Genomic DNA, 8,920 nt, shown 5'->3' on the forward strand with positions numbered 1-8,920 from the left:
GAAATCTGCATCAAATGAGTCTGAGCTAACATTTTAGAGAAATCATCAGGCCATTTGACCAGCTTTCACCAGTTTCTGTCAGTCAACGCTGTCAGCCCACATGGCTGGTACAACCCCTGAAACTGCTGTTCAGGATGCTACCCACTTCATGAACAGTTCTTTGCTCAAATAAACTCTGTTCAATTAACTAAACCTTTTTTTTTTTTTTTGAGAGACGAGAAGGAAATAATGGAGAACAAAGCTCTGTTGCCAGGTGTCTGACTTTAAAATGCTGACTCCAAAACCTATCAGCTATGGAATTCTTAGCGAGATTATTTATACTTTTCATTACCTTCACCGTGGAAATAATAACAGTACCCACCTCAGTACAGGGGGCAGATTAATACACACAAAACACTTAAAATAGCCTTGGCTGGTATTAAGAAGCTGTGTTTGCAGTTATCGATCTATTAAATGTCTGGCTCATTTCTGAACTCCTAGTTTGGCCTTAGTTCTCTCTACAGGCTCTGCTTGTTCCCAGTTCCCTGGTCTTTTGCATCAGCATTGCTCTCATTGGCATCTTACTTTCCACCCTCTCCCTGGTCAACTTTATCTTAGCCTCCAGATTGAATGGTAATTTACATTTACAATGACTCCTCACATTCATTCACCATCCTGGTCTTTCCACAGAAGCCCAAGAATCACAGTTTTAGCTGATTAGTGAATGTCTACATCTAGAAGTGTCCCAGACGCAAGCTCAATACTTAGAAAAGCAAATTAATTCCCCTCTTGCCTCTATCTTTCCACATGTCCAAGGCCAGTAGGGAACCACAGAAACAAGAGCAGGGTGTTCTCCACTGCTAACTGAATAGAGGAGGGTATTGTAATGTTAACCAAGGTGGACAGGTGTTATTCACACTTATAGGTAGAAATAATAATCCTTTGTAAACTGTCTTTAAGGCTTTGGAACCAGACAGTAAGTTTTTTTTAATTAAAAAATTTTATTTTTAAGTTTAAATTCAAATTAGAAACAAGGTTTCTTCACATGTCAATCTCATGTCCCTCTCCCTTTCCCTCCCCTCCTCCCAACCCCTCCCACCACCCACCCCAGATAGTAAGTTTTGACACATTTAGAGAAAAGGAAGTGTGTGTGTGTGTGTGTGTGTGTGTGTGTGTGTGTGTGTATACACCAGTCCAGAGAGTAGGGAACTAAACTCTTCTCTCTTCCCAATAATGGGAGCTAAAACTCACTATGCCTCTGTACACAGCAAAATCCAGAGACGGACTTGGACGGGAGTAGAGGAGGGCAGGACTGTGCAGGTTATTGAACACAGGAAATGACTTCTTGTTTTTTGTTGTTGTTTTTAGAAGTGGACCTTCTGGGAAACGGTAGAAAGAAAGGTCAGGATACAAGGGATATGAGGAGGTGTTGTGTGATGCTATTCCTGTGCTGATACGAGCAAACAGCTACTCACCCCAGAATCAATGATGGACCAAGGTAAGGGTACCACTAAAGTCCACGTGGGGAACCAAAACTGCTTTGTTTTATTGAAGTTCCTTCAGGAATGCAGGTGAGGGATTACTTACGGGACTCAGTGACAGCTGCATCACCCAAGCCCACCCATCATGGGTGACAGCTCATAAAAACCGAAAACTTAAAGAGTGTATTGCACAGCCTGAAGGCAGCTCAAGGGTTGGAGAGTGTCCTTTCCAGGTACTTCAATTGGTCTGAGTGTCCTTCCAGGCGACTCAACTGGTCTCTGTCCTCCTGGTCTCTCCTTCTCCTAGAGGTGGTTTTAGTCTGAGCTTCTTCTGGGCAAATCAACTTGTTCCCGAAGTTCTTACAGTTTATAAATGCTCTGGGAAGGAGGGGATTAGTGAATCCAGTCAGTTTCAGGGACTTCGTGAAGCTATTTTGAGTTATTTATGTCTTATAGTAAAGGGGCTTCCTTACAGGGTGGAATGTTTTACCTCCTCTTAGAAGATTACATTGAGCTGGGAGTTGGTGGCGCATGCCTTTAATTCCAGCACTCGGGAAGCAGAGGCAAGCAGATCTCTGTGAGTTCCAGACCAGCCTGGTCTACAAGAGAAGATTGCATTGTTTTACCTTCTTGTAAACATCCCATCTTAAACTATGCCCCCACCTCCTATAAACACCCTATGTTTTAAGTATCCTCCCTCCAAATGGAAGATTTTAATCTAGGAGGAAACTATGATATAACAAAGGGAAGGTGACAAGAGAAAGAATTTATGGAGAACAGATCAGCCCTCAGGAAAAGATGGAATATACCCATGCTGTCTATATGATGATAGAGGAAACCTGTCTGGGGGGATGGGAGGGTGGGGTCACATCCATTTTTTTTTTTTTTAGTTCCTGACCCTATGGTCTACATTTATCACTGGTGGCTCTGTATAGAGACCTTGAAAACATTCTTCAGACTCCCATTTTAATTCAGTCTTAATTTAAAGGTCAGTTTTCCAGATGCACTCTGGATAGGGGAGGGAATCATCGCGCTTCCCCGAGTCACCAGCAGCAGTGTATGTTTGCCACCAAGCCACTAAGCTGGGATACCTACCCGAAAGAGCTCGTCCACAACTTTTGGAGAACCACCATCCCTACCACTTGGTAAAATTTGAACAGGCAAGAGTTTCCACAGTTACTTTCTGAGTCCTACAAACTTGTAGAAACTTCAAGTTGAGAAAAAGCCAAGTCTGACATCCCCTTTCCTCAGTAGTCTTTGAAAACATTTCTTTCTTGGATTGTTGGTGAGGCAACGATATCTCTTGTAGAAAAACAATAATGTGACCCCCTCAGATTTCACATCTATTTGGAACCAAACCAAACTAGAACAAAAACCTGCCTCCTAGATGGGGTTATTGGTGCTGGTTAAAAGCATCACCTAGCTCTCTGAAGGATACTCTTCTTGCACCACCTCCATCCAGCGGTCCATGAGGTCTTAGCACTCTCCCCTAGAAACGTGCTCCTTCTTCCTCCACAACAGTAAAAGCCAGCGTCAGTTCCCCCCATTTCCCCGGTTCACTATATTGGCCAAAAGTGGACCTTCTCGCTCCCAGAAGTGGTACCTCAGTACCCCCTTTTCCTCTATGACCTTTGTTTCTGAGGGTCTTGTGAAAAGACATGTCTGTGGTATCCCTTTGCTTTAATAAACCAGTGCCTCCCATCACTCTCACGAAGCTGCTCTTCAGTTTATATCAGGACCCCAAGAGAGGAGCACATAAGATGATTATAGTCAGTCACATGAATGGATTACTCCATTTTATAGGCATATTAATGTGTGTCATTAAATCCATGCTTCAAAACTGTGACTTCATGGATATTATCACCACAATGAAGCTAAAACAGGCAGCATGGTGGTAAGCTGCTTATATTGACATAGGGAAAAGGAATGTTTTCACTGTTTCTTACACAGAAACAGTTTGTCCTCACTCCTGAGAGACAGTCACGAATGACAGCTTATGAGAACTACAAAATGGCATTGTTCAAATTGTCTGTAACATTAAGAGGCAATAATTCCTGAGAATTACCATTGCCTGGTAATGAAAGTCATTAATCCTCAGATTTGGATACAACTAGGAATTCCAAGAATGTCTGAAAAGAAAATTAAGGCACATGGTGGTAACACTTTAACTCTTCATAGTCAAAGAAAGATATTCAGTGCCGAGGGGAACTAACCCATTAGTAGAGCCATTAGCAGAGTGCTCTTCGCTTGGGGAGGAGGTAGGGCACTCACAGACAGTCCTGAAGAGGTAGGGGTGTGTGTGTGTGTGTGTGTGTTCTGAAAAGGGAGGTCAGGTTCTAAAAGCAGGGCTCCTAAGGGGCTGGATCAAAGGCAGAAAGAGATTATACACAAAGGTAACCACACTTAAAAAAAATCAAAGATTAGAAGCCAAGGGTGGTATATTTCTGTAATCTCAACACTTGGGAGGTGGAGGCAGCAAGGAAAAGTGTTAGAGTTCAACTCCACTACTAAACTGCAAGTCCAAGGCTAATCGGAGGGCTGTGAGGCCACAAACAGGCACTATGTACTCACACCTGTACATACATGTGCACTATGTACTCACACCTGTACATACATATGCACTATGTACTCACACCTGTACATACATATGCACTATGTACTCACACCTGTACATACATGTGCACTATGTACTCACACCTGTACATACATATGCACTATGTACTCACACCTGTACATACATGTGCACTATGTACTCACACCTGTACATACATATGCACTATGTACTCACACCTGTACATACATGTGCACTATGTACTCACATCTGTACATACATGTGCACAAAAGCATGCTAATGAGTACATACACCACACAAACCCCCCCCACACACACACACAATGAAAATTTATAAGATACTAAGAAGTAATACTGGAGATGAGAAAATGGGCATGAACACAAATAAAAGGAGAATTAGTTATGGGATGGAGAGGCAGGTCAGCAATTAAGAGCAAAAAGTTCAGTTCTCAACACCAGCTTTGGGTGGCTCACAAGTGCCTGTCACACCAACCCCAGGGAGTTGAGACATCCTTGGCCTCTGTGAGCACCTGCACTTGTGTGTAGATATCTGCCCCCACAATTAAAAGTAAAGTAAATCTTTAAAAAATTATGAGAGAATGAAAGAACAGATTTATTCATCTAAATAAAATATGAATAATGAAACGGAATTTTTTTCTTAGAAAAATACAGCCAACATAAACTGAATCAAGAGGAGTAGACAGCCTGATTAAACTTTCAGCCTTTAATATTTATTTTAAATTTTAAAATTCTTCCTATAAAAGCACTATCAGGCCAGAATGGTTTCTCAGGATACTTCGGCCAAACTTCCTTCAGCAAGAAGATAATCCTATTTCATATAATTTGTTCCAGGTAATAGAAGAAGACAGAATGTCTTCCAACATAATTTGTTAAACTAGTACAATATTTATTTCATAATCAGACAAAGAAGCATATAAAGGAAGTTTAGGCTTACTCTCAGGCAAAAACACACAAGCAAACATGTTAATGCATTAATGTGTCACACCCAATCTGATAATTCAGTTAAAACAAAACAAAACAACTCATAAGAGAAAGAAATCCTTTAATCTGGGAAGGTCATCTTCCCAAACTCTATGCAAACAAAACAACCAATCATGAATTGTTAGAATTGCTTTCTGTCAAGAGTAATCCTCAGAAACCCTTTATCCCAGCTTATGGTCAATCAGGATTGGACCAGAACTTCAAGCCACAGATGAAGTGGAAAAGGGAAGGTGGACTGGAGGGAAGGAAGGAAAATCTAGAAGGATGGAAATGAAACTAACACTTCACAGATGACCAATTCTTACAGAAAATCTATGAATCAATAAATTACTCAAAAACTGAGCTGTATTTCTTTTTTTGCCTAGAGAATTCTAAAATTTGCATGAAAAGATGCTTTTGATGAAAATGAAAAAGGATGAGGAGCTGGTCTATACCTATAGGCCCAGCATTTGGGGAGCTGAGGCATTGGAGGCTAGCCTGGGTTATATACACAGACCATAAAAAAAAAAAAGCAAAGAAATTTTCTCTACCACACAGGAAAACTTACTAGAAAGCCTTGATTACCCCAGGCATTAGTGGCACACTCCTTTAATCCCAACACATGAGAGGCAGAGGCAGGCGGATCTCTGTGAGTTCGAGGCCAGCCTGATCTACAGAGCGAGTGCCAGGATAGGCCCCAAAGCTACAGAGGAACCCTGTCTCTAAAACAACAACAAAAAGCCTTGATGGCTACAACTAGCAATGAGACAGGATAGAAAATCAAATCAGCAGTACAACATAAATGATTGTAATACAGGACCATTCCTATATTAAAGCTACACCTGACACTCAATTCGGTAGGAAAGGAAGAATGTCCGTGGCTCCCGAGCTCCAGGATACCTTTCCATCAGAGCTGTGTAACACTTAGTATTCTGTGACTCCCGAGTGCCAGAATACTGTCCCACATGATCCGTCAAATTGACGACAGCCCCCATCTTCCATATTATTTGATACAAGGTCTTTTTTCACTTTTGCACAGCTCAAGTCTCCTGACTCTGCATTTCAGAAGGGCACATGGTGCCACCCAGCTTTTGTGTGGATTTGGGATTTGTGTTCAGCGAGCTCTTTACCTCCTGAGTCATCCCACCAGTCCTCTTAAAGTTCTTGAAGAAGCAGGGCTTGCGTGGCAGGGTTCTCTTCTCAGAAGTCAGTTAGTAGACAGTCAGCACCTAAAATGGAGAGTTGGAAATGAAAGATTGAAAACTATTCTAATCTTGTTTTCACACTCAGTTTGATGCTGGGCCTGGTGTGCCTAAGCCCACAGTTTTTCACTGAGCTGCACACACAGCCAGCCATGCATACTAATCTACTACTGAGGTGTTTTGATTGGTTTTTAACCATTCTATTACCATCCCATGATTTCCTTTGCGCCCCTTTTGAAAGAGTGAATTCTAGCAAATTCTAACAGTAATGGTTTTCAATGTTTACTTTTTCTTCTTCAGAGATGGTATATGCCTGAAGGCAGAATACCAAGCTAAAGAAAACAAGACCCAAATTGGTTATACGCTACAGGGAGCCTGAAGTTTCTTAGTTCTACTAAACTATAAACATAAATGTTTCCTAAAGAAGCAGGCTGGCTAGACCGACCATGTTTGATTCCTAAGCAGTCCAGGAAGATACCAAGTACCTTTTTATGCTTCTTTCAATGGCTCTGAGTCCTCCTGACAAAGTTCACTAACAGTCTCACAGAAGTTTTGTTGGTGACAGTGTGGCGTGTGAAGTGGCCGGGTAGACCCATGAATGCCGCTTTGTTCGGGCAGAGTCCTGCTACAGCGAGGGCACAGACCAGCCCAACACTTGCCATTTAAACCTCCCTCTGCGGGCTTCATGGCTTGGCTGGAATGCCTAATTCATCATGCAGCTTAGTGGCAAGGATTACCTTTTACACTCTGAAAACAGTCACACCAAGTGAAACAAATCAGACCTTCAGTTTGAGTTTCTCCTTTCTCTTTGTGCTCTCACATTTTTGGGGGGGAAGGGATAAAATTAACAAAATGTTTTTAATGAGACATTTGATTGAAAATCATACCCTGGGTCAGGCTACATTACATAACATAGTTTTGCTTCTATTTGGAATCTAGTAAGAACTGACATTTTATTGGGAAAAGTGAGGTAACTTGTTTTCAGACTTTTTTTTCCAAAGAAAAAGTACCTGGGATTCTATTAACACAACTTTAAAAAACATCTTGTGGTTTAAAAAAAAAGCTTCTATAAATACATTTTTTTAAAGTGCAGACTCATGTTTTTTAATTCTATAAAACCATAGCTAACTATCGAAGTGCTAAAGGTCTTGGGATGAGGGCCTCGGAGGTCACTTGACTCACCCTTCCATGGGCAGAACTGTCCCTGGCATTGTTTTCCTGAGCATTTTCTCCAGGCCCACGGAATGTCTAAAGAACACAATTCAATGCTTTGAATTATAATTGTATTTTTACAGCATTTTATCAGCTAGAACAATGCAGAGTATAAATGATTTTTCTAAATTGAATGCTGCTTTTAACTTTCAATAAGAGATTTTAAAATGAAGATGTGTGTGTGTGTGTGTGTGTGTTACATGCATGTGAGTGTGAGAACGTATGTACTCATGCACACAGATGTGAAGGCTAGAAGACATGAGGTGCCTTCTATTGCTTCATATCTTATTACCATGAGACTGGGTGTCTCTCACTGACCTGGAAGCTTGTTGTTTTACCTAGGGTGACTGGCCAGAGAGATGCCAGGATCCTCCTGCTGGCTCCTCTATATACTGGAGATATAAGCACACACAGCCGTTCATAGCTTTTTATGTGCATACTGGGAATTTATAATCAGGTCATCATGCTTGTACAACAAGTGCTCTTACTGTCTTAGGGTTTCGATTGCTGTAAAGAGACACCTTTACCATGGCAAGTCTTATAAAGGAAAACATTTAATTGGGTGGTTTACAGTTCAGAGGTTTAGTCCATCATTGTCATGCTGGAAGCAAAGCAGCATGCAGGTAAACATGGTGCTGGAGCTGAGAGTCCCTACATTTTCATCCAAAGGCAACAGGAAGTGAACTATCTCACTGGGTATGGCTTGAGCATATATGACACCTCAAAGCCTACCTCCATGGTGACACACTTCCTCCAACAAGGTTGCATCTTTTTATACTGTTACTCCCTTTGGGGGAATTTTCTTTCAAACCACAACACTCATCTCCTCAGCTTCAATGCTCTTTTTTTTTTTTAAATGCCTGGGTGTTTTGTATGTGTGATCTCTCCAGGTACTGGGGACAGAATCCAGGGTCTTGAGCTTGAACAAGGTCACCATTGCTGAGTTAAATCCTTAACTCCTTGGCTCTCCTTTTAAAAAAAGATGTTGGCCTGTTTAATTCATATTAGGTGTTTGCACAGTATGCCACTTAAAGACTAAGCATTGGGTGAAACTTTTTTTTTTCAAGACTTTTTCAAGGTTTTTTTTTTTTTTTTTTTTTTTTGGTTTCTCTGTGGCTTTGGAAGCTGTCCTGGAACTGGCTTTTGTAGACCAGGCTGGTCTCGAACTCACAGAGATCCGCCTCCTTCTGCCTCCCGAGTTCTGGGATTAAAGGCATGTGCCACCTCTGCCCGGCCCGGAGAAGCTTTTATTTTTAGTTTTGGGGATTAAACCTACAACGTCACACATGTTAGACAAACTTCTGCAACTGAGCTGCACCTTCAGCACACAATTAGATTTTATGTTTTAGAAGAGATAACTGTATGGAGAGTCAATGAGGTTCTACTGTAACACATTCTACTTGGAGAGTTTATGGCTTTATCACATATAATTATGCCATAAAATGATATGCAACCCATTAGAAATAACTTGAAGTGTCAAGGGCAAAATGGTTC

At 41.4% G+C, this 8,920-nt stretch overlaps 1 long non-coding RNA gene across 1 annotated transcript; it reads right to left on the minus strand.

The window, feature by feature from the left end:
• Window positions 1-1,505: 1,505 nt before the first annotated feature.
• LOC121137136 lies at window positions 1,506-6,862 on the minus strand. Its single transcript, XR_005874363.1, has 3 exons — window positions 6,700-6,862; window positions 6,143-6,241; window positions 1,506-1,838 (listed from the first exon to the last, which is right to left on the minus strand). It is a non-coding gene; the product is annotated as an uncharacterized LOC121137136 (long non-coding RNA).
• Window positions 6,863-8,920: the final 2,058 nt, after the last annotated feature.

The sequence above is a fragment of the Mesocricetus auratus genome, unplaced genomic scaffold (genome assembly GCF_017639785.1).
Source record: "Mesocricetus auratus isolate SY011 unplaced genomic scaffold, BCM_Maur_2.0 Super-Scaffold_100676, whole genome shotgun sequence".
In the NCBI taxonomy this organism is placed as follows: domain Eukaryota; kingdom Metazoa; phylum Chordata; class Mammalia; order Rodentia; family Cricetidae; genus Mesocricetus; species Mesocricetus auratus.